Source organism: Dama dama, chromosome 28, assembly GCF_033118175.1.
Source record: "Dama dama isolate Ldn47 chromosome 28, ASM3311817v1, whole genome shotgun sequence".
NCBI classification, from domain to species: domain Eukaryota; kingdom Metazoa; phylum Chordata; class Mammalia; order Artiodactyla; family Cervidae; genus Dama; species Dama dama.
Genome location: NC_083708.1, coordinates 14,305,642 through 14,333,380, shown reverse-complemented (window position 1 = coordinate 14,333,380; position 27,739 = coordinate 14,305,642). Strand labels below are relative to the sequence as shown.

Here is a 27,739-nt window from a genome sequence, read left to right as displayed (position 1 = left end):
TTTCTCGAATGCGACCCGCTGGCATTTCCAACTGCTTTACAGAGTAAGTCCATCTGGTCAGCCCAGGGGCGAGTGAGGCCACAGAGCACAACTCAAGAAGTGGTCATGATCAAGTCTTCTGTCGAAGACCAGAGAAAGGCTTCAGGCTGCAAGTTCTTCAGCAGCGCATCCTCCCAGAGGACCCAGTCTCCCGCCACAACGTCACGCCAGGAAGAGCTCCGGAGGGCCCACTCCGTAACAGTCCTTTGCTATGCGATCCCTATAGGTGTTCTAGTGCTGCACGCTCTCGGATGAGGTCCTGCGTTTAGCCAAACACAATTCAAAGAGATCTTCGACTGCCATGAAGAAGTTCTGGAATGCCACTGCTGCCCGGCTAAGGAAGAATGGTGCCACGAGCAGCTTTCACGGCGGTGCTGCTTCATCCCAGGGACGTTGACATTACAGCAACCATTCACCAGCAAATCTTTCCTCTCACAAACCTAACCTGAAAGTCAGAGACCAGTTCATCTGTAAGCAGGTGTTTCCCTTGAACGGAGTTCAGGCACTGGTTGCTGGGCCTACTGCTATGGCCCGAGTTCAACTGCACTTTCCACGGGCCACGAGGTTGATCGTGGTCTTGGACCTGGAGGAGATTCAGATCTCTCACTGCCCTCTCCTCCTCCTTGAAGGTGCTGCTGAGGAAGTAGACCAACGAGAGCCTGAAGACCAGGGCGAGCACCCACCTCTTCTGCAGGAGCCGGCGCCACACGGAAGCCGCCAGATTCACCTTCCCGGTGAGGAGCGCAGCAGGCCTGGCGGCCCTCAGCCCAGCCAGCTCTTTGCTAGGCTTTTATCATCACACTGACATTACTTTGACTTTTTTCACACTTGTTTAAAGGTGTGTCTCCTTCTCTTATGCTCTCAACTTTCCGAGTAGAAGAATATAATAACCAGTACCTGGCACACAACATAGCACATTGGATCCCATACCTGTTTAACTACGGAGTACATAAATAAATTAAGGAAGAAAACTCAGATGTTTTTCTTCATTGTTCTTTCCAGGAATCACTTCTCTTGGGTCATTCAGTGCATTTTCAGGCCTGTAATTAAGGTCATCTGACAAGCACAATTCTGCTTAAATATATATATCTTCCTCCTTTTTGACTTTATTTTCTTTAGTATAATATTCCACAACTTGGATGAGCATAATTTGAGTCCTTTTCACAATATAAAGGTCTTGTAGTCTATACAACACCCCATTCTTAATCTAATTGTTTTATTATTATTTCAAGGAAAATAAATATAGGCATCCAAGCAGGAAAAATTAATTTCAAATTTTTAAATTTAGTAAATTCCCTGGTGGCTCAGATGGTAAAGAATCTTCCTGAAATGTGGGGGATTTGGGTTCAGTGTTGGGGTGGAAAGATCCCTGGAGGAGGGCATGGCAACCCACTCCAATATTCTTGCCTGGAGAATCCCATGGACAGAGGAGCCTGGTGGGCTACAGTCCACAAGGTTGCAAAGAGTCAGACATGACTGAAGCAACTTAAGCACAGCACAATTAATTTTTTAAAAGGGTTGCTCCTTATTTACTTTTTATTCTATAAAAAATTGAAACTGATAGATGAATAAGTGGCTTTGAGCAAAAATGTTTATAAGCCAGTATTTTTTAATCCAGAAATTGTTTTTTCTTATATTTGAAGAAAAAAAGATAAGCATTCTTAGATAGTAAGGATTAAGGAAATATTCTACAAGTAGGCCCAAGTTGAAAATGCTTCTTAAATATGTACTGAACATTAAAACTGCTTAATTATGAAATTTAAACTAAATAGTTTTTGTGAATATAATTATAAAATTATTCAAATGTTTTTAAAAATTGTAAGAGAAGACATAAATTGCAAAACCCAGTAATTTAATTAACAACTTCATTTGAGATGTGAGATTATACTAACACAAAGATGAGAAATGCAAGTGATAACATTCTCAAATTATAAATGAAATAAGAATCAGGATAATTGAAAGATTAGTACAATACTTTTTTCAAATACTTAAGGGTAGCAAAGAATAAAAGTGAAATGTTAATTTATTTTACATTACTATTGGAAAACTTTCAAAGAGAAAGAAAAAAACTCATAAGATAAAAGACACAAAACACAGAGAACGAGAGAGGAGTATAAAAATTATAAATAAGTTGATTTCAGTAAAAATTGATAAATCTGTTACCAAAATACATACTGTGAGGCTGTCAGGGCTAACGCCATGGCAGGCAGCCTAGATTAGGAGTAGGCCTGGTTTCCCGGGGTAACATAATTATCAGGCCTCCTGGAGCCAGCCAATCAACATATGTCTAGCCAGAGAAAAGGGAACCTATCAGGGGAAAGCTGAAAGCCCCACGTTGGGCCAACAAAAATTACCTTGCAACTATGTAACCAATCCGCTTACGCCAACTACCCACTGTGTAACCACTCCAATTGCGCCAACTACCTGCTGCTTATTTTGACCTAATAAATACCAGAGAGAACTGGGGCTCGGGGCCTTTTGTCCTCACACACCTGGTGAGGGCGGGAGGCCCTGGCTCGAGTCAGTAATAAATTCCCCTATTGTGAGTTGCATTGTTTCGAGGAGTCTTCTTTCCCGACCAGGGACTCGGTCTATGGGCAAAACACATACAAGTGTTTCCAATCTTCTCACAAAAGACTTGTGACTCTTAGGACTTGTAGGTTGGCCTCTCCATTAAAAAAAGAAGAAGGAAAAAAAAAAAAACTAACCATGTGTTTTGTAAAACAGACAATCTAAAATAAGTAGTTTGGAAACAGTCAAAGTAAAAGATTGGATGAGATACTTGAATTTTTTATATTATATATGTATAGTATTTTATATTATTTTTATAAAATCTATAACTGTGTCTACAACAGTGGTCAAACTTTATGGATAATTTAGCATTAAAACTGAACAAAAAATAAAAGATTTAGAGGTACAGGAAATAATAGTGAAAACAAAGTTAAAGTACACAAAGTTGGTGAAAATAGAGTATAAAAAACTAATTATAAGGAAACTGTTATTGTTCAGTTGCTAAGTCTTGTCCTACTCTTTGCAGTCCCATGAACTGTAGCTCACCAGGCTTCCCTGTCCTTCACTATCTCCCTGAGTTTGCCCAAACTCATCTCCAGTGATGCCATCCAACCATCTCATCCTCTGTTGTCCCCTTCTCTTCCTGTCCTTAATCTTTCCAAGTATCAAGGTCTTTTCCAATGAGTTGGCTCTTCATATCAGGTGGCTGAAGTATTGGAGCTTCAGTGTCAGTGCTTCCAATGACTATTCAGGGTTGATATCCTTCAAGATTGACTGGTTGGATCTCCTTGCAGTCTAAGGGACTCTCAAGAGTCTCCTCCAACATCACAGTTCAGAAGCATCAATTCTTTGGCACTTAGCCTTCTTTATAGTCCAACTCTCAGATTCTTACATGACTACTGAAAAACCTATAGCTTTGACCAAAAACAGAGGTCTCAGTTTTTTAATATGCACTCTAGGTTTTTTATAGCTTTCCTTCCAAAGAGAGTTTTTTAATGTCCTAGCTGCAGTCACAGTCCAGAGTGATTTTAGAGACCTAGAAAATAAAATCTGTCACTGTTTCCACTTTTCCCGCATCTGTTTGGCATAAAGTAATGGGACCGGATGCCATGGTCTTAGTTTTGTGTTTTTTTTTTTTTTTTTTTCATTTATTTTTATTAGTTGGAAGCTAATTACTTTACAATATTGTAGTGGTTTTTGCCATACATTGATGTGAATTAGCCATGGATTTACATGTGTTCCCCATCCTGAACCCCCCCTCCCACTGCCCTCCCCATCCCATCCTTCTGGGTCATCCCAGTGCGCCAGCCCTGAGCACTTGTCTCATGTGTCCAACCTGGACTGGAGATCTGTTTCACACATGATAATATATATGTTTCAATGCTATTCTCTCAGATCATCCCACCCTCGCCTTCTCCCATAGAGTCCAAAAGTCTGTTCTATATGTCTGTGTCTCTTTTTCTGTCTTGCATATAGTGTTATCATTACCATCTTTCTAAATTCGATATATATGCTTAGTATACTGTATTGGTCTTTATCTTTCTGGCTTACTTCACTCTGTATAATGCACTCCAGTTTCATCCATCTTATTAGAACTGGTTCAAATATATTCTTTTTAATGGCTGAGTTATATTCCATGGTTTATATGTACCACAGCTTTCTTATCCATTTGTCTGCTGATGGGCATCTAGGTTGCTTCCATGTCCTGGTTATTATAAACAGTGCTGCGATGAACATTGGGGTACATGTGTCTCTTTCAGATCTGGTTTCCTCGGTGTGTATGCCCAGGAGTGGGATTGCTGGGTCATATGGCAGTTGTTTTTTGAATGTTGAGTTTTAAGTCAACTTTTTTACTCTCCTCTTTCACCCTGATTCAGAGGCTCTTTAGTTCCTCTTTGCTTTCTGCCATTAGAGTGCTACCATCTGCATATCTGAGGTTGCTGATTTTTCTCCTGGCAATCTTGATTCCAGCTTGTGAGTCATCCAGCCCATCATTTCACATGATGTACTCTGCATAGAAGTTAAATAAGCATGTTGACAATATACAGCCTTGATGTACTCCTTTCCCAGTATGTGGTTCTATGGAAGGTTCTAATTCTTGCTTCTTGACCTCATACAAGTTTCTCAGGAAACAAATAAGGTGGTCCACTATTTCCATCTCTTAAGAATTTTCCATAGTTTGTTGTGATCCACACAGTCAAAGGCTTTAGCAAGTAAATAAAGAAGTTTTTCTGGAATTCTCTTGCTTTTACTGTGATCCAGTGGATGTTGGCAATTTGATCTCTGTTTTTTTTTTTTTTTTTTGCCTTTTCTAAATCCAGCTTGGAACTTCTTGGTTCATGTACTGCCTCAAGCCTAGCTTGAAGGATTACCTTGCTGGCTTGTGAAATGAGCACATTTGTATGGTAGTTTAAATTTCTTTGGTATTGTCTTTCTTTGGGATTAAAATGAAAGCTGCCCTTTTCCAGTGCTGCCTGTGGCCACTGCTAAGTTTTCCAAGTTTGCTGACATATTGAGTGCAACACTTTAAAATCATCATCTTCGGGGACGTTTAAATAACTCAGCTGGAATTCCATGGAAACTAAATTTTCAAAAGAAACTCTTATGCAAAAAGTTTTTGGGAAGAAGTAGGAAATTATCCTGCAATTATAGGATATTTAGAAAATAATTGTTAGAAAACAATTTATATAAAAGAATACATGGTCAAAGATTTTCCCAAAAGCAAATGCATGGCTTTAAATATGTTTGTTATTAAAAATGCTAGGAACTAGATATTATATAAAACCTAGATAATATATCTTAAAGAAAAAAAACATATATATATATATATATATATATATATACATATGTATATACATAAAAACAGAAAATAGAAGGGATAATAGAAGGAAATTAGAAACCATGTTCAAAATAAGTATATTTTGCTTAATATATAAATAAAGTGCTGGATAAGACACTTGAGAATCCCTTGGACTGCAAGGAGATCAAACCAGTCAATCCTAAAGGAAATCAACCTGAATATTCACTGGAAGGACTGATGCTGAAGCTGAAGCTTCAATAATTGGGTCACCTGATGCAAAGAGCTGACTCATTGGAAAAGACTCTGATGCTGGGAAAGATTGAGGATAGGAGGAGAAGTGGGTACAGAGGATGAGATGGTTGGATGGCATTACTGACTCAGTGGGCATGAGTTTGAGCAAACTCAGGGAGATACTGAAGGACAGAGAAGCCTGGCGTGCTGCAGTTCATGGGGTTGCAAAGAGTCAGACACAACTTAGCTACTGAATAACAACAACAAAGTACTGTGAGGTTTTAGAGTGTAGTATATACAAGGCAAGTCTCTTATATTCTAATATATTATATTAGAGTTGAAAGAAGCTTCAAGATCATTCCAATAATGTTTTATTATCAATCATCCCTATGTTAAAAAAATCATCATAAACCTTAATAAAGACAGCAAATAAAATTATGCACATTAAAAGAAAAGGATATAACATCTGAAATAATTGATAATACTACTCTACTTTCATTTCCAATCATAAACACAATTGGCTTTTCAGCACTTATTCTCAAGTTACCAAACCATGATATGCAACACACTGAAAAGAATCTGTCACACACTGAGTTGTCTGTTCAACCATGAGGAAATCTAGACTATGGGTGTTTTGTATCCAGTAGTTTACCACTAGAGAGCTGAAACAGCAATAATAAATTGAGTTTGACATAATGTGGCAAAGATATAGGACTATATCAAATTTAGAGGAGACTTTGGATGAACAGAAAAAAAAAAATCTGATCATTCAGAAAACATGCTTTGACCTACACTGTAACACAGGTTTCAAGATTAATTCTATAACTCCACAGTGAATTCACTGGCCATTTAATACATCATGTTCTGAAATTTCTGGGTCATATGGCAATTTTACCTTTAATTTTTTGAAGAATCTTCTTCCTATTTTCCATAGTAGCTGCACACATTTAGAACCCAATCAACAGTGCATGAGGGTTCCTCTTCCTCACGTCGTTGCCCACATTTGTCTTATCTTGTTTTGTAATAATAACAATTTTATAATAATTTTATAACTATTATATAATAGTTATAAATATAATTATAATTTTGTTTTATAATCATATAATTTTTATTAGTATAATATAAGTATTTTACAGCTTTTATAATAATAACTATTCTGACTAGGTGTGTAATGATATATCATTGTAGTTTCCCTTTTCATTTTCCTGATTATTAGTGATGTTGAGCATCTTTCCATGTGCCTGTTGGCCATCTATATGTCTTCTTTGGAAAAATGTCTTCTCAAGTTTTCAGCCCATTTTTCAGCTGGCTTGTTTGATTTTTTTTGATGTTGAATTGTGTAAATTCTGGGGAAACAGAAATTTGAAAATATATATGCACTTTAATGTTGATTACAGCTTTATATACAATAGCCAAGATATGGAAACAAGTTGAGTGTCCATCGACAATGAATGGACAAAGAAAAATGTTATTTCTTGGCAATATATAGGGGAGGAGCCAAGATGGCAGAGGAGTAGGACAGGGAGACCACTTTCTCTCCTACAAATTCATCAAAAGAATAACTGAACGCAGAGCAAACTTCACAAAACAACTTATCGCTAGCTGAGGTCATCAGGCGCCCAGAAAAGCAGCCCATTGTCTTTGAAAGGAGGTAGGACAAAATATAAAAGATAAAAAGTGAGACAAAAGAGCTAAGGACGGAGATCCGTCCCGGGAGCTCTTAGGCGGCATTGCTTGGGGTAGGGTCCGGGCCTGAGTGCCCTGAGGACAATCGGAGGGAGCTTCTGTGAGTTGCCAACTTGAACTGTGGGAGACCAAAAGAGAGAGAGTAAATTAACCGGCCCGAACACACTGCCCGCCGTTTGCAGAACAAAGAGACCGAGAAAGTCCAGAGAAGAGCTCGCAGGCTGTGGACCGGCCCAGCCCCGCCGGACGCAGGAGGCAGGGGGGAGGGGAAGGTCGCGGCGAGACACAGGGCGCAGGCACCCGACTGGCGCGGGCGGGGACTGGGGCTGGGGACGCGGAGGGCAGAAGGCGCGCGCACCCGACTGGCGCCAGCGGAAGCTGAGACTGGGTCCGTGGAAGGGAGGGGGCGCGCCACACCTGGGGAGAGTGCGCCCACCAAGCCCCTGGCTGCCTGGACCGCTCTGACGGGGAAGGCACTGAGAGCGGGCGCAGCTTTCCGTTCCGCGCTTTTGTGGAACACCCGAGGGCTGGAACCTGGCGCAGCACGGGGCGCGCTCCATATAGAACAGCCGGGAGCCTGAGCAGCGCAGACGGAGAAAGCAGCGCCAGCCCCTCCCCGCAGCGCCAGCGCCTCCCTGCAGCGCCAGCCCCTCCCCGCAGAGCGACGGAACTAGCTACCTGAATAAGAGTCCACCTCCGCCCGCCTGTGTCAGGGCGGAAATGAGGCTCTGAAGAGACCGGCAAACAGAAGCCAAATAAACAAAGGGAACCGCTTCAGAAGGGACTGGTGCAACAGATTAAAATCCCTCTAGAAAACACCGACTACACCGGAAGGGGCCTGTAGATATCAAAAAGTGTAAGCTGGAACGAGGAGCTATCTGAAACTGAGCCGAACCCACACTGACCGCAACAGCTCCAGAGAATATAATTTTACTTTTTTCTCTTTTTTTTTTTTCTTTTTTTATTTTTTCTTTTTTATTTTTTCTCTTTTATTTTCCTTTAAAATTCCCTATTACTCCCCCATTACTCCTTAACTTTCATTTCCATAGATTTTTACGATTTTTTTAATTAGGGAAAGAAAAAAATTTTTTTTCTTTCTTTTTTTTTTTCTTTTTCTTTTTTTTTTCTTTTTTTTCCTTTCCTTTTTCTCTTCTATTTTCTATTTTTCTTTTTCTCTTATTTCTTTTAAAGTCCTCTAGTACTCCTCTACTACTCCTTAATTTTCATTTTCAATACACTATAACCTTACAAAAAAAAAAAAGAAGAGAAGCCCTATTTTTAAACTGAAGATTATTCTCTCCCAGTCTTGACTCTCTGTTTTCCACCTCAGAACACCTCTATTTCCTCCTTTCCCCTTCTCTTCCCAATCCAATTCTGTGAATCTTTGTAGGTGACTGGGCTACAGAGAACACTCTGGGAACAGACAGCTGCGTAGATCTGTCTCTCTCCTCTTGAGGCCCCCCTTTTCTCCTCCTGTTCATCTCTATCTCCCTCCTCCCTCTCCTCTTCTTCATGTAACTCTGTGAACCACTCTGGGTGTCCCTAATGGGGGAGAATCTTTTCGCCATTAACCTAGAAGTTTTCTTATCAGTGCTGTATAGTTGGAGAAGTCCTGAGACTACAGGAAGAATAAAACTGAAATCCAGAGGCAGGAGACTTAAGCCCAAAACCTGAGAACACCAGAAAACTCCTGACTACATGGAACTTTAAGTAATAAGTGACCTTCCAAAAGCCTCCATACCTACACTGAAACCAACCACCACCCAAGAGCCAATAAGTTTTAGAGCAAGACATACCATGCAAATTCTCCAGCAATGCAGGAACATAGCCCTGAACGTCCACACACAGGCTGCCCAAGGTCACACCTAACACATAGACCCATCTCAAAACTCATTACTGGGCACTCCATTGCTCTCCAAAGAGAAGAAATCAAGTTCCACGCACCAGAACACTGACGCAAGCTTCCCTAACCAGGAAACCTTGACAAGCCAATCGTCTAACCCCACCCACTGGGTAAATACTCCACAATAAAAAGGAACCACAGACCTCCAGAATACAGAAAGCCCACTCCAGACACAGCAATCTAAACAAGATGAAAAGGCAGAGAAATACCCAACAGGTAAAGGAACATGAAAAATGCCCACCAAGCCAACCAAAAGAGGAGGAGATAGGGAATCTACCTGAAAAAGAATTTAGAATAATGATAATAAAAATGATCCAAAATCTTGAAAACAAAATGGAGTTACAGATAAATAGCCTGGAAACAAAGATTGAAAAGATACAAGAAATGTTTAATAAAGACCTAGAAGAAATAAAAAAGAGTCAATTAAAAATGAATAATGCAATGAATGAGATCAAAAACACTTTGGAGGGAACCAAGAGTAGAATAACGGAGACAGAAGATAGGATAAGTGAGGTAGAAGATAAAATGGTGGAAATAAATGAAGCAGAGAGGAAAAAAGAAAAAAGGATCAAAAGAAAGGAGGACAACCTCAGGGACCTCTGGGACAATGTGAAATGCACCAACATTCGAATCATAGGAGTTCCAGAAGAAGAAGACAAAAAGAAAGGCCATGAGAAAATACTCGAGGAGATAATAGCTGAAAACTTCCCTAAAATGGGGAAGGAAATAGCCACCCAAGTCCAAGAAACCCAGAGAGTCCCAAACAGGATAAACCCAAGGCGAAACACCCCAAGACACATATTAATCAAATTAACAAAGATCAAACACAAAGAACAAATATTAAAAGCAGCAAGGGAGAAACAACAAATAACACACAAAGGGATTCCCATAAGGATAACAGCTGATCTATCAATAGAAACCCTCCAGGCCAGAAGGGAATGGCAGGACGTACTGAAAGTAATGAAAAAGAATAACCTACCACCTAGATTACTGTATCCAGCAAGGATCTCATTCAGATATGAAGGAGAATTCAAAAGCCTTACAGATAAGCAAAAGCTGAGAGAATTCAGCACCACCAAACCAGCTCTTCAACAAATGCTAAAGGATCTTCTCTAGACAGGAAATGCAGAAAGGTTGTATAAATGTGAACCCAAAACAACAAAGTAAATGGCAATGGGACCACACCTATCAATAATTACCCTAAATGTAAATGGGTTGAATGCCCCAACCAAAAGACAAAGATTGGCTGAATGGATACAAAAACAAGACCCCTATATATGCTGTCTACAAGAGACCCACCTCAAAACACGAGACACATACAGACTAAAAGTGAAGGGCTGGAAACAATATTTCATGCAAACGGAGACCAAAAGAAAGCAGGAGTCGCAATACTCATATCAGATAAAATAGACTTTCAAATAAAGGAAGTGAAAAGAGACAAAGAAGGACACTACATAATGATCAAAGGATCAATCCAAGAAGAAGATATAACAATTATAAATATATATGCACCCAACATAGGAGCACCGCAATATGTACGGCAAACACTAACGAGTATGAAAGAGGAAATTAATAGTAACACAATAATAGTGGGAGACTTTAATACCCTACTCACAACTATGGATAGATCAACTAAACAGAAAATTAACAAGGAAACACAAACCTTAAATGACACAATGGACCAGCTAGACCTAATTGATATCTATAGGACATTTCACCCCAAAACAATCAACTTCACCTTTTTCTCAAGTGCACACGGAACCTTCTCCAGAATAGATCACATCTTGGGCCATAAATCTGGTCTTGGAAAATTCAAAAAAATTGAAATCATTCCAGTCATCTTTTCTGACCACAGTGCAGTAAGATTAGATCTCAATTACAGGAAAAAAATTGTTAAAACTTCAAACATATGGAGGATAAATAACACGCTTCTGAATAACCAACAAATCATAGAAGAAATCAAAAAAGAAATCAAAATATGTATAGAAATGAATGAAAATGAAAACACAACAACCCAAAACCTATGGGACACTGTAAAAGCAGTGCTAAGGGAAAGGTTCATAGCATTACAGGCTTACATCAAGAAACAAGAAAAAAGCCAAATAAATAACCTAACTCTACACCTAAAGCAATTAGAGAAGGAAGAAATGAAGAACCCCAGGGTTAGCAGAAGGAAAGAAATCTTAAAAATTAGGGCAGAAATAAATGCAAAATAAACTAAAGAGACCATAGCAAAAATCAACAAAGCTAAAAGCTGGTTTTTTGAAAAGATAAACAAAATTGACAAACCATTAGCAAGACTCATTGAGAAACAAAGAGAGAAGAACCAAATTAACAAAATTAGAAATGAAAATGGAGAGATCACAACAGACAACACTGAAATACAAAGGATCATAAGAGACTACTACCAGCAGCTCTATGCCAATAAAATGGACAGTTTGGATGAAATGGACAAATTCTTAGAAAATTATAACTTTCCAAAACTGAACCAGGAAGAAATAGAAGATCTTAACAGACCCATCACAAGCAAGGAAATCAAAACTGTAATAAAAAATCTTCCAGCAAACAATAGCCCAGGACCTGATGGCTTCACAGATGAATTCTACCAAAAATTTAGAGAAGAGCTAACACCTATCTTACTCAAACTCTTCCAGAAAATTGCAGAAGAAGGTAAACTTCCAAACTCATTCTATGAGGCCACCATCACCCTAATTCCAAAACCAGACAAAGATGCCACAAAAAAAGAAAACTACAGGCCAATATCACTGATGAACATAGATGCAAAAATCCTTAACAAAATTCTGGCAAACAGAATCCAACAACATATTAAAAAAATCATACACCATGACCGAGTGGGCTTTATCCCAGGAATGCAAGGATTCTTTAATATCCGCAAATCAATCAATGTAATACACCACATTAACAAATTGAAAGATAAAAACCATATGATTATCTCAATAGATGCAGAGAAAGCCTTTGACAAAATTCAACACTCATTTATGATTAAAACTCTCCAAAAAGCAGGAATAGGAGGAACATACCTCAACATAATAAAAGCTATATATGACAAACCCACAGTAAGCATCACCCTCAATGGTGAAAAATTGAAAGCATTTCCCCTGAAATCAGGAACAAGACAAGGGTGCCCACTCTCACCACTACTATTCAACATGGTGTTGGAAGTTTTGGCCACAGCAATCACAGCAGAAAAAGAAGTAAAAGGAATCCAGATAGGAAAAGAAGAAATGAAACTCTCACTGTTTGCAGATGACATGATCCTCTACATAGAAAACCCTAAAGACTTCCAGAAAATTACTAGAGCTAATCAATGAATATAGTAAAGTTGCAGGATATAAAATTAACACACAGAAATCCCTTGCATTCCTATATACTAACAATGAAAAAACAGAAAAAGAAATAAAGGAAACAATACCATTCACCGTTGCAACAAAAAGAATAAAATACTTAGGAGTATATCTACCTAAAGAAACAAAAGACCTATACATAGAAACTATAAAACACTGATGAAAGAAATCAAAGAGGACACAAACAGATGGAGAAACATACCGTGTTCATGGATTGGAAGAATCAATATTGTCAAAATGGCTATTCTACCCAAAGCAATCTATAGATTCAATGCAATCCCTATCAAGCTACCAACAGTATTTTTCACAGAACTAGACCAAAGAATTTCACAATTTGTATGGAAATACAAAAAACCTCGAATAGCCAAAGTAATCTTGAGAAAGAAGAATGGAACTGGAGGAATCAACCTGCCTGACTTCAGACTCTACTACAAAGCCACAGTCATCAAGACAGTATGGTACTGGCACAAAGACAGAAATATAGATCAATGGAACAGAATAGAAAGCCCAGAGATAAATCCACGAACCTATGGACACTTTATCTTTGACAGAGGAGACAAGGATATACAATGGAAAAAAAGACAACCTCTTTAACAAGTGGTGCTGGGAAAACTGGTCAACCACTTGTAAAAGAATGAAACTAGAACACTTTCTAACACCATACACAAAAATAAACTCAAAATGGATTAAAGATCTAAATGTAAGACCAGAAACTATAAAACTCCTAGAGGAGAACATAGGCAAAACACTCTCCGACATAAATCAAAGCAAGATCCTCTATGATGCACCTCCCAGAATATTGGAAATAAAAGCAAAACTAAACAAATGGGACCTAATGAAACTTAAAAGCTTTTGCACTACAAAGGAAACTATAAGTAAGGTGAAAAGACAGCCCTCAGATTGGGAGAAAATAATAGCAAATGAAGAAACAGACAAAGGATTAATCTCAAAAATATACAAGCAACTCCTGCAACTCAATTCCAGAAAAATAAATGACCCAATCAAAAAATGGGCCAAAGAACTAAACAGACATTTCTCCAAAGAAGACATACAGATGGCTAACAAACACATGAAAACATGCTCAACATCACTCATTATTAGAGAAATGCAAATCAAAACCACAATGAGGTACCATTACACGCCAGTCAGGATGGCTGCTATCCAAAAGTCTACAAGCAATAAATGCTGGAGAGGGTGTGGAGAAAAGGCAACCCTCTTACACTGTTGGTGGGAATGCAAACTAGTACAGCCGCTATGGAAAACAGTGTGGAGGTTTCTTCAAAAACTGGAAATAGAACTGCCATATGACCCAGCAATCCCACTTCTGGGCATACACACTGAGGAAACCAGATCTGAAAGAGACACGTGCACCCCAATGTTCATCGCAGCACTGTTTATAATAGCCAGGACATGGAAGCAACCTAGATGCCCATCAGCTGATGAATGGATAAGGAAGCTGTGGTACATATACACCATGGAATATTACTCAGCCATTAAAAAGAATTCAGTTGAACCAGTCCTAATGAGATGGATGAAACTGGAGCCCATTATACGGAGTCAAGTAAGCCAGAAAGATAAAGAACATTACAGCATACTAACACATATATATCGAATTTAGAAAGATGGTAACGATAACCCTATAGGCAAAACAGGAAAAGAGACACAGAAATACAGAACAGACTTTTGAACTCTGTGGGAGAATGTGAGGGTGGTATATTTCAAAAGAACAGCATGTATACTATCTATGGTGAAACAGATCACCAGCCCAGGTGGGATGCATGAGACAAGTGCTCGGGCCTGGTGCACTGGGAAGACCCAGAGGAATCGGGTGGAGAGGGAGGTGGGAGGGGGGATCGGGATGGGGAATACGTGTAAATCTATGGCTGATTCATATCAATGTATGACAAAACCCACTGAAATGTTGTGAAGTAATTAGCCTCCAACTAATAAAAAAAAAAAGATAATAATTAATAAATAAATAAATAAAATTTTTAAAAAATTTTTAAAAAAGAAAAATGTTATTTCTTGGCAATATATAATGGAATATTTCTCATCCATAAAACATAATATTTCGTCATTTAAGACAAATGAATGAGTCTAAAGGATATTATGCCAAGTGAAATAAATCAGAAAGACAAATGTCTTAAGATCTCCCTTATATGTGGAATCTAGAAAGCAAAACAAAACAACAGAAAAACAGACTCATAGAAACAGAAAACAAATAGGTAGTTGGCAGAGGGGAGTGAGGTGGGGAGACGGATGAAATAGGTGGAGAGGATTAAGAAGTACAAATCTTTAGTTATAGAATAAACAACCCATGGGGATGTAACACAGAGCATACGGAATATGCTTGATAACATTGTAATAACTTTGTATGGAGACAGATGGTTACTAGATTTAACATGTTGGTCATTTCATAATGTAAGGTCAAATCACCTTATTGTACAAATAAATATGTACAACATAATATTGCATGTTTACTATATTACAGTATAAATAAATAAATGTGTTATGTTCTAACCCTCTTTTTAAATTTAAATTCATTTTTAATTAAGGATAGTTACTTTACAGTATTGTATTGGTTTCTGCCATATATCAACATGAGTTAGCAATAGGTATATGAATGTTCCCTCCCTCTTATAACATCTGATTTTGAGTTTTAATTTCTAAATTTTAATTTAATTTATGAAGAAATAAACATATGAATGCATTCTTATACATTTCACATTTTCCCTCCATGAAGCTTTTGGGTTTCTCTAGGTTCCGTAAGTCATATGTAATATATGAGGGAAGTATGCAGATGCCAAACCTCTGTCTGCAGAGACAACTTTTTCAAGAGATGGAAACAGAAATAGAGCTTGCTAAAAAGTTTCCAGGCCTGGAAGTCCAAGGAGGTGGGTTGAAATTTGACCTCTGTAGAACTGAGACTATGGGGTAATATTTAAAAGCAAAATGTGGGCTTTAAATAACATTTCACATGCTGGCTATAGAACGCGGAAACAACTTCTGGGTGTCCAGGACATCTGAAGTCTTTAACAAATGGTAACTCGCAAATCAAGTCAGACGTGGGACCAGACCAAGAATAAAAATATGACACTGCACTGTTATGGAAAGAAGTGAAATTTTAAGTCTTTAATTTCTTGGAATTAGGGGGGTTTTTTTGTTTGTTTGTTTTGCTTTTGGTTTTTTTTTTTTTTTTTTTTTTAAGTTTTAGAAACATGCCCACTATAAACACAGGATATTACTCGCTGTTTTTTCCTCCAAAGTGAGGTCTTTTTACGTTTCAAGGGCATAGATAACAAATTTATTTTTAAAAAATCTTTTAAAACTCATATTCTGAATAAATACATTTTGCTTAATATAGAAGTAAAGAACTATCAGGTTTTAGAGCGTGGTAAATAAAAGGCACCTTTCTTACTTTAACTCATCTCTTTCATTACCCTGTCCCACCTGTAAAGACAAAGTTCACAGCTCCAGTACATTTAATTAAGCTGCAAAAGGCACAACTGCTCCATTTTTACTCTTCTTCACTTCTATTAAATTATATTTGCATTTAAAGATATAAAAAATTAGAGCTGAAAGCAACCATAAAATCATCCCTATTGCCCTGTGAGAGTTGGACCGTAAAGAAGGCTGAGTGTCAAAGAATTGATGTTTTCTAATTGTGATGCTGGAGCAGACTCTTGAGAGTCCCTTGGACGGCAAAGAGATCAAACTAGCTAATCCTAAAGGAAATCAACCCTGAATATTCATTGGAAGGACTGATGCTGAAGCTGAAACTCCAATACTTTGGCCACCTGATGTGAAGAGCCAACTCATTGGGAAAGACCCTGATGCTGGGAGGGATTTGGGGCAGAAGGAGAAGGGGGTGACAGAGGATGAGATGGTTGGATGGCATCACAGATTCAATGGACACAAGTTTGAGCAAACTGTGGGAGATAGTGGAAGACAGGGAAGTATGGTACGTTGCAGTCCACAGAGTCGCAAACAGTCAGACGTGACTGAGCAACTGAAGAACAATCCTTTGCCCTAAGTGCTCCCAGCATAGATGATTAATAGAGCAGGAGAAAAATCAAATGTGTTGATTACAAAGCTGATGAAAAATACCACTGATTTTCCTTTTGCTTTGCTCACTGGTGATGCACATTTGTGGGAGAGTTCAGCCTCTTCATTCCCGAGCCTCTGTCTCTGTGGGGACGGTGAATGCAGTAAAATCAGACCAGTCCTTGACTCACTGGTCATTGCTATGAAGCAACCAGTCTCAATACTGTATGGGGCTCACCCTGCTAGAGAATTTGCTTGCAGGGTGCCTTACTGCACACTGCAGGAAAGATGCAGCTGCTTTACCCTGGACTCTTGGCTTCTTACCAAACATCTTTAGTGACCTGGTTTTTCTTGGTCTTAATTACAATCCCCTGGCCCTGGGACTCTGATTCATCCAAAGAAAGTGAATATTTAACATTATGCACTGAATGCTCTGTCCCCCTAGAATGCATGAAGCCCTAACCCCCAGATGTGATGACATTTGGAAATCTGGCCTTTGTGAGATAATTAGGTTAAATAAAGTCATGATGGTAGAGCCCCAATGATGTGATTAGTGCCTTTACAGGAAGAGGAAGGTAAACCAGATCTCTCTCTCTCTCTCTTCCCCTCTCTCCCACCTCTATCTCTACTAAAAAGGACATTGTAGGAAGGGGCTACTTGGTAAGCCAGAAAGAGAATTTTCACCAGGACTTAAATCTACCAGCACCTTGATCTTGGACTTCTCAATTTCCATAACTGCAAGAAATATATGCCTTGCTGTTTAGGCCACTCAGTTTATTAGATTTTGTTCCAGCTGCCTGAGCTAAGAACAGGCCTAATGCCAAGTGAGAGCACTTTCCCACATCCAGCCTGGATACCCTAAATGTCTCTTTTAATGCCTTGAATACTCAGAGATGACCCTTTTTCTCCTGAGGACTATCAGGTGGGCCTGGCAGTCATTCTCCACGTGCCCAGCTTATTACTTTTCTTAACGAAACCCCTCTAATCAGAATGATAGACACAAGTGTTTATAGGATATGCAAACCAAGAAGATGAAAATAAGTCATAAGTTGTCACATCTATTAGTGTGGAGTATAACAGAATCATGCAGTTATAAAGCTGAGCTGTAGCTTGGGGATCACCACTACTGCTTTATTCCCTAACAGAAGAAAGTAAATCTCAATAAGGATAGCTTACCTAAATCCACATTGTCAGGGTAGAAACAGGCCCAGGAATAAGATTCTGTAAATATATTTTGCTCAGCTCATTTTATGCTTTAAACAACAATTTTTATTGTATAAAATGTCAATAAAATGATTAGCTTAATTTTTTCAATTTCACACATGTATATGCAACCTGGTCTCATTTCTTAGGGTTTAGAAACACTGATATTACCATATGTACTTACTATTCTGCCACATGCTACAATTACAGCATGACAAATCAAAGCCATAATAGTAACCATAGCTTCTAGTTCTTCTAATTTAAGTTGTCATCTCCTAAACCAAATGTCTTCCACATAAACTGAAGCAAAAATCAGGCAGGCATGTTTACATGCACTTGAAGATGGAGAGATAAACAAGGCAAGTTGTGACTTAAGCAAAACACAGCCCACTGGTAGAGACTGACAGCTGCAGGAAGTCTCTCAGAAGGAAATAAGTTGGGGTGGTCTCTAAGGTGCTATAATCAGAAACCAAATTCTCACAATTGAGCAAAGGATGTAGGATCATTTCTTTCTTTCTTTTTTTTTTTTTTTCATTTATTTTTATTAGTTGGAGGCTAATTACTTTACAATATTGTAGTGGTTTTTGTCATACATTGACATGAATCAGCCATGGATTTACATGTATTCCCCATCCTGATCCCCGCTCCCACCTCCCTCTCCACCCGATCCCTTTGGGACTTCCCAGTGCACCAGGCCCCAGCACTTGTCTCATGCATCCAACCTGGGCTGGTGATCGGTTTCACCATAGATAGTATACATGTTTCAATGCTGTTCTCTCGAAACATCCCTCCCTCGCCTTCTCCCACAGAGTCCAAAAGTCTGTTCTGTACATCTGTGTCTCTTTTTCTGTTTTACATATAGGGTTATCATTACCATCTTTCTAAATTTCATATATATGTGTTAGTATGCTGTAATGGTCTTTATCTTTCTGGCTTACTTCACTCTGTATAATGGTAAAGACCATTACAGTATACTAACAGATAAAGGATCATTTCTTTTGGGAAGAATCAAGGAAGATTTCAGGCCAGAGGTTTCAAATGGTAATTAGAATTTAGAAGAAACAAAGCAGAAGAAGGCATAAGAAAGTAAAAGAAATGCTCTGAGAAGGAAGTGCCTAGAGGTGGACAGTGACAGTATCTTCCAGCCAGCAGTGACCAGGTCAGCATAGCAGAGGGTCATGGAGAATGGACGGGGTGGTAGTTAGATCAATAACTGGGGAGGCAGGTCAGAGCCAGCCAGATCATGGAGGACTTATAATCACATGCTAAGGAGTTCATTTCAATTTAGTAAACAGGGGAGCCAAGAAAAATGATCCTTAGCAGAGTAATAATCAGGTCTCTGTTAATTACAAAATCACTACAATGAAAGCAAATAAAGAGTAATAGCAAGCAATTTGCTGATGGTCTCCTTGCTGCTTATGTACAGTCAGAATCTGAGTCCTCCAGTTTATCACCAGTTATCCGGGCAATCTTATCACCAGAGTTATCTTCTCATTGTGATCTGCTTAATCTTTTCAGAATCTGCTGATGTTTTCACTCTTTGGCTGCCAAGATTCTGGCTTGGGCTTCAGTCCTCTCCTAACGGCTCCTTGGCTGCCCTTCTCCATTCATCCATCACATGCTTAAAGCCCATCCAAAATCTGCAGTACATCTCACTTTTTCCATTTCTTGTCGCGCTCGTGTTACATTGGCCTCGTGTACACCTGAAAATTAGATTCAAGCAATTTCTGGTTCTGATGTTTCAAACACTTCATGCCTTTGTGCTTACAGAGTGCCCCTCAGAGCCCTGGTTGCACCCTTCTTGTTGAGTCTGGACTTAGGGAGTTTTTACCATCAAGATTCAGCCTATCAAAAAGAACAAAGGATCACCTTGGACTTGTCTGTGAAGTTGAGTTACAGAATGTCAGGCTACTGATTAATATGCTGGGTTATTCCCAAAATTAACTATTATATTACTTGCCTCCTCTCCCTATAAACATTTTTCATAAATCTTAAGCCAGTTTAACTAATTTAAGTGTTCTGGTGGTAGCTTCTGAAAATAGCAAAATCTTTTAATTTCATGAAAAGACAGCATTTAAGTGAAATACACAAATACCTGTTTTGATAGAGAAATTCTTATTCCCATGGATAAATCTAGAAACTCACCTATTGCTTCTCTCTCTCTCGCCCTCTCACTCTCTGTTTCTCTCTCTCTGCCCACCTACTTATCTTGCTATTTTTCATCTCTAACCATTTATCCCAAATGACTCCCTCAGCAATTCAATTGTTTCAAAGATCAGAGGACATTCCTTAGAGAAATAGGCCCATGTTAGAGATGAAAACTGAAATACAAGTAAGCCATATTTTATTTTTGCTTGTGAAGGTAATTACAAACCTACTATAGAAACTCAAAGCTCTCAAACCTCAGTCCAGCTGAGAAAGTTATAGCCCTGATTTATAAATTAGCTTGAAAGAGATGATGATTCTTTCTCCTGTTTGGAAATAATATTGGTTTCTGGCTAAGAAATCAATTACATCATATCAATTAACTCAAGGACAGAAAAACTTGTCTAAAACTTGGCTGGTCCAGCACTTAGAAAAAAAAATCCAGCTTTGACTCAAAGAACCTCTTATACAAATGAACTAGCCTCAGTAGCCACTGCAGAATCCTATTATTTGCTTAAATATTCTTGTACTAAATTCTTGATTTAGTAAGTGCTACATAGGCATGATATGTTAGTTTTGGGTACTGAGAGAAATATTTTCATTCAGTTTAGAAAATAATTTCAGTTTGTCTGTATATAGAATGTTGCTACATATATATTGATAATTTTTCCTCTGTAATTTCATTTTGCACAGCTTTTTCCAACATTTTTTAATTATAAATCTTGTTTTAATTTATGAACATTATAAAAATAACTCTCAAGGCCATTATTACATCTGCATTAAAATTGTATCAGTCATTCATTTTTTATGGAAATTGTCAGAATTTTTGTCATTACCTTTACTAATAATAAGTGTGGAAATTATCAAGCACATGAGTAATAAACAAAAAAGAATAATAAAATGATTTATTATTTATAAAGTAAATTGGAAGTGATTTGTATTATGTAAAGAGATGTGGCTTTGGAATAAGGCAGACTGAAGCTTGACTATATTTTGGGCTTAGTCAAGTTATTGCACATCTCTTCACATGAAATATGGGTTTCTGATTACAATGATGTTGTAAAAAAAATAATGTTATGAATACAGCAGAAATTTCCCAGCTCAGGGATGGCTCCTATTATGTGTTTAAAAATACTAGTACCCTTTCTTCTTTCCCAGGATATGCACCATTGTAGTAATGCCTTTCATGTTAACCTTACGGTTTCACTAGAAGTGACCATTCTTAGTTTCAGTAAGTTTGCAAAATTAATGAAAGAAGAAGGAATCCGTTTCCTTCTTTCTAATTGCAAAAGCATTTTGCCAATAGAGATCTAAAAAGAGGAATGTTTTAAATTATACTATATTTTACTCAGCCAACTAGCACAGAGGGATGTAATCCTAATTTTACTTAACTTAAAAACTCCGGGTTGTTTAATTAAGCCAGAAGAAGTTATTGCCTATTTACATGTCTAGCATTTACTTGAATGAACATAATGAGCTCATATTTTTCTGAAGTATTTTATGTCATGTTTCAAATCCATCTTGAGAACTCAACAAAATGAAGATTTTATGTTAAACCTATAGCTAGACATCAAGGTAATTTACTAAAAAAAGAAAAATTATCCAGGAGGTTAAAAGGGGAAAATAGAAGAGACTGAGGAGATCAAGAGAAAAGTGAAATGAGTCAGAAGAAAATTAATTAAATATTGAATGTTTAGTTGTCTCACAAAGCTAGAGACAGGGGTTAATTCAAGCTCTAAATATATTGATGTAAATGTACCTATGTTGCAGTCCAGGTATGCAATTTCAAGAACCCATTAACATGCTTTAAAAAAACACACATGTGAACAAAAAAAGTCTGTGTTTTACTAAAATTTGTTCATATTTGAACACAACCTGAGATAAATTCTAAACATCAAAGACCTTCTTTACCTGAAAATCACTCAAAGCAGTAGAAGATTTAGTGGAGACAGGAAGGTCTAACACATTGGAGTAGGTATGATATATGTTCCTTTTTTAAAAAATTGCATACCTGTAAATTTGTAATTAGATCTAAATTCCAAGTTAATTACTTATTATGTCAACACATTTTATCTCAGATCTATAAAACATTTTACTTTCTCACTAAACTGCCAACTCTTTGAGACAGAAGCCATTATATGTCTTTTGCTTTTCCTAGAGAACTGAATACAGTACTCAGCATAAACTAGCTAGTCCATTTATCATTGAGGAACCAAACTGAATGTGATGTGTCCATGACTGCAGTGTCATTCTCTTCTTGGGGGCCTTAAAACCTTGCAGTAGTTAAGACCAGCACACTCAGAAATGGAGAGAGTAGCACGGAAACATGTACATTACATTACTGTATGTAAAAGAGAGTTAATGGGAAGTTGCCCTGTAACCCAAGGAGCTCAACCCAAGTGTTCAGTGACAACCTAGAGGGCTGGGATGGGGTGGGGGGTGGGCAGCAGGTTCAAGAGGGAGGGGACATACATATGCACTTATGGCTGATTCACACTGTTGTAAAGCAGAAACCAACACAACATTCTAAAGCACTTATCCCCCAGTTAAAAGTAAATTAAACAGACACACAGAAACACGCATACATAGGAAGAAATCATGACATAGGTGCACCAAGCAGGAAAATATTTAAAAAATACTTGCTTCAGTTGCTTCATTTGCATTATAGGAAACCATGAACACAAATAGAACAGTGAATCTTAGCAGGAACTGAATAATCTGCCATGTATATTTTACTACTGAAGCCCATCACTCACTCTCTTTTACTCCATTTAGCTTGTTTTTCTCTTCCTTTATTCTACATTTGTTTCTGTATTTTGTGCTTTCATACCATTAAGTGTTAGTCACTCAGTGGTGCCTGACTCTGCAACCCCATACATTGTAGCTCACCAGACTCCTCTGTCCCTGGGATTTCCCAGGCAAGAATACTGGCATAAATTGCCATTTCCTTCTCCAGAGTGTCTTCCCAACTCAGGGGTCAAACCCAGGTCTCCCACTTTACAGGCAGATTATTTACCTCCTGGGCCACAAGGAAAACCATATATGTGTGTGTGTGTGTGTATATATATATATATATATATATATATGTGCTATACATACATATGTATATTGTTATAAATTCATTTAAGTTTTGTAGGCATTTTTATAATTACTCAGTGAAATGAACATGTACTGAGTCTTGACTGGGTGTAAATCAGAGCCCCATTTGTAAAGCAAGTATTATGAGCACTTATAATGGATGAAAGATTATAGAAGGGGAGGAAAAATCCACTAGAGAAGCCATTTTAAAAAACCCTTGAATCTATTTTCTTTAACAAGCTTACAAAAGGTTAGTGTTTTGCCATGACTTTGGCTGTATAACAAAGTAAAAATGATTTATCTCTCTGTTTACCAATGTTTGGTCTTGAACTTAATATTCCTATTTATAAATTTACTCTCAAAATCATTACTTGGTTGTTTAGACAATCTAGAAAATGTTGGATATAGTAGAGAAAAGGTGAAATCAGATGCATGTTGGACTAAGTAACTTAAAATGTTTTCCAAACACTTTTGGTTCTAAAAAATCTAAATTTATTTTCTCAGAAATCAGCTGCTTGTTTATATTGAAAAAACATGAAGCCATTTTCCAATCTCTTTCATTTAATTCCTACTGCTTTTTAAGAACTATTTATTATATGGAGAGACTGAGTTTCTTTGAAATTACTGTTTTCTTTAATACAGAAAGAAAAAAAACCCAAAATCTAATAGGTATAGGTAGCTCTCAATGTTCATTTTTACTTGTTGAAATTTATGACATTGTTTTTGGTAAGTAGGTAGAAATCTAATTTCCTTGAAGATCCCTTGGATAAGCAAAAGAAATTCTAGGTAAAAGTGTTATTCTAGTGAGTGAACCTCAAAAATGTAATTTTAAAAAAGGTATCATTAAGTTCAGCTGGTAAAGAATCCACCTGCAATGCAGGAGAACCCAGCTCAATTCTTGGGTTGGGAAGATCCCCTGGAGAAGGGATAGGCTACCCAATCCAGTATTCTTAGGTTTCTGTGGTGGCTCAGACAGTAAAGAATCCACCTGCAACACGGGAGACCTAGGTTTAATCCCTGGGTTGGGAAGATTCCCTGGAGGAGGTCATGGCAACCCACTCCAGTATTTTTGCCTGGAGAATCACTATGGCCAGAGGAGCCTGGCTGGCTACAGTCTATGAGGTCGCAAAGTGTCAGACATGACAGCGAGTAAGCACTGCATAGCACCATTATGGAATTGCAAAAGTACCGTCTTCCCACCTGGTTGGTCAGTTTTATCTGTCATAAAAAGGAACCAATTTAGAGGAAAAAAATTGTCTTTTGTACACATAAACACCTTACACTTAGAAAATTCCAGTGCAAATAGTAATACTAAAACTAGTTTTCTGGTAAGCATAAATTTTCTTCATATATCTATGAAAGAATTATATATTCATCACTACTTCATTCTTTCAGAAAATATTTATTGAGACAATTATATGTGGTTCTAGAAACACAGTGATGACAAGAAAGGGTTTCTTGAGTTGACATTATAATGGGAGACAGAAGATCACAAATACAGCAATTTCAGAAGAAAATAAACAGTTGATAGAGTACATAATGATAGTGAGAGAAAGTACATTTAGATAAGTCAGCCAGAAAAGCTTTTCTGGAATGAAGAGGCTGAGCTGAGATTTGAAGGAGTCAGTCATGGAAAGATTTGGAAGAAGAATTCCTGGAAGAAGGAACAGGTATGAAAGGCATTTAAGGAGAATAATCTCAGAGTACTCCCGTAGTCAATTAAAGGTAGTAAATTTTTAGACATTTTTCCATTGCAACATAGCGTCTATTTTCCCTCCCCTTGAATTTAGGTAGGTTTCCAACTGCTTTGACCAAAAGAGTGTTACAAGTGTTCTGGACTCCTCTCTCAGAGAACTGGCAGCTTCCACCTGGTCTCTCAGAGCCCTTAGCAGACATGTAGCTCTAGAAATTCTCCCAGAGAGCACAGGAAGAACACAAGATGAGAAGCAGGAGCAGATGGAGAGGGGCCCAGCTGAGTGCAGGCTTCCTGCCTACTCTCATGACCCCAGACACAGGACAGGATCTTTTTTTTTTTTTTTTTAACCTCCCAAGTCCATTTGAAAACACCATGAAAAGCAGAAGCATCACCCAGAAAAGCTCTATTGGAATTCCTGACTCACATGTGAAAAATGATAAGACAGTTGTTGTTTTAAGCCACTGAATTTTGGAGAAGTTTGCTATGCCCTAAAGGTTAACTGGAACATTTCCTAGAGCTGAAAAAAGATCAGTATGGTAGGTACATGATGAATCCAGGAGCCCGTGATCTGGAACGGGGTCAGGTTTTACTCACGGTTCCCCGGAGTGCAAGACTGAGGAGGGAGTATTATTCTTACCTTACATACATCTTTAAAAATACATCTCTGCAACTTTTCAGAAAATAGGTTTTAAAGAGGTAAGAGTATAAATAATCAGGAAGATCAGTTTTCAAAAAAGCATTGTAGTCAAGGTATTGTTCCATTTAATTCTCTCAACACTGAGCTAGCAACTTGCAATGTCTTTATTTTACAAACAAGCAGACTAAGGAACATAAATAATTAAATAATTTGCCCAGAGTTGCACAGATAATAAAAGGTAGAAGTATAATTGAAAGCCAGGCTGGTTCTAAAGCATTTGATGTAGAATCACCAAACCAGAGGTTCGCAAAGAGTGGTCCCTGAACCTGCAGTATAAGCCATCACCTGGAAATCTGCTATAAATGTAAATTCTTAGGGCCTACCTCAGACCTACTAAATCAGGAATTCAAGAGTGGGACACGCACTCTGAGTTTTGACAAATGTTCCAGGTGACTCTGATGCAAGGCCAAAACTGTCCCTGAGACAAAGAAAGAAGACTCAAAGTTGAGCTGAAAGGGAACTTTGGTATTTGAGCTTTGACCAAGAGACTGAAGGAGGATAAGGAAAATGAAGAGGGGTCATGAGTGGAGTAGAAAGGAACCCAGGAGACCCCGATGTCAGTCAAGTCAAGAAAGGACTGTTTCAAGGAGACATGGTTCCGTTTTTGTCAAAGGTCACTGAACAGTCAAGTGAAGGGAGGACACACCAATACCAGTGGACTTGCCATGATAGGTTGAAGCTCTTAGTTACCTTGAAATGGGTTATTTTGTGGATTGGTGAAGAAAGCTTGGTTGGAATAGAAAAAGGATGGAGAGGGAAGAAATGAAAAATAAAACAGTAGTCAATCTTTTTGAGAAGTTTTTCTATGAAGTATAGAGATATGGTATAAGAGAAGTATTTTTAAATGTGTGTCTTTTACTACAAAAAAGATATGAAGGTTTTTTTCATATACCATGAGAAACGATCCAATGTAGAGGAAACTGAATTTGATAAAAAGAGCAAGACACAATTATTATAGGAGGGAAAGTTCTTACGTGGACAAGAGTAGGGTGTTTGTCCTCAGTAAGATCACAGACTCTTCTTAACAAGAAGCGAAGCAAAGAATCTTGGAAAAAATGAAGACTGTCTGAAGACGTGGTGGTAAGGTGAAGAGGGTCACGTCAGCGAACTTATAGCTTATTAGTGCTGTCTGTTCTGATGTCATATGTCAGAGTTGGGAGTGTCATGAAGAAGAGAAGGTATAGAATAGCTTAGAATGTAGGGATGGAGATGGAGTAGAAGAATGGAGAAGAACTACTAGCCAAAGCTGGAGACCATCTGGAATTTGTGATCATTAATTTAATATGAGGACATTAAGAAGAGTTTTTTTTTTTTTTTTTCTTTCCCCAGGGAGCTATATCCAAGGCTGAATTCTTTCCTAGTTAATATAATGAAGTGAGACAGGGGAAAGACTGTTTACAAGAAAGTGATTATAGTAGTGGACCATAGAGCCACTATAGGATTTCACTGTAAGGAGGAAATTGAACTATAAAGAGGATGCTGTAAAATAAATTGCAGATTCGAAGAGGTGAAGTTCATAGAGGGGTTGGAGAACTGTGGGTGTAGGAGTACTGGAACAGAAAAGAAAAAATCTGATTCCATACCTGATCTATTCCTCTAGCTCTAACACTGGTGCTCTGTTGCCTGAGCTTAGTCATGCTGGCCCTGCACCTTCGTAAAAGAATGTTGACTACAGCCTGAAATATACATGACAGCCTATTCTCAAGGCTCAGACCATTAAACGTAGAAAACCTTTTCATTCACATAGAGATTAAAAAGTTGCAAAACAGAAAATAGCAATAGTCTTTTTGGAGGTTAATGGGACCATTTTGACCAGACCTAGGTGGACAGCTGCAAGAATAAGGGACTCCTGCAAGAAGTTTACAACCAGTCATAGCTCCTCCCTGTTTTAGTATTAAAAAAAGTCTGAATTCTAACTCAGCTAAGATGCTTCTTTGAGACACCAGCTAACCATTTTCTCAGTCTGCTGGGTTTTTTAATAAAGTCACTATTTCTTGCCTCAACAACTTGTCTTTAGATTTAATGGTCTGTTGTGCAACACTGTGAGCTTGGACTCAGTAACAGTACCATTTAACTAAGCCAGATGGATAGCAGGGACTCAGATCCCGATACAGAGTTTGGAGTTTATATAGCCATTTTTGATGCAGATATACATAAAAGATCATGGGAGTAGGGAGCTAAGGTGAGGAAAAGAACACCACTGGATTGAGGAAGTTAAGTGTGGAGTGAACAAAATGTCAAGTAGGCCATAAAGGAAAGAGCTGATGGCAAGAACGATGGCATGAGCAGCGATAACATGAGAATAAATGAGGCTGGCACTTCAGTGTGTATGTGCTTATGC

General features: G+C 38.1%; 1 pseudogene; it reads right to left on the bottom strand.

The window, feature by feature from the left end:
* Positions 1–201: 201 nt before the first annotated feature.
* LOC133048023 (SREBP regulating gene protein-like) lies at positions 202–27,035 on the bottom strand (annotated as a pseudogene).
* Between the last annotated feature and the right edge of the window lie 704 nt (positions 27,036–27,739).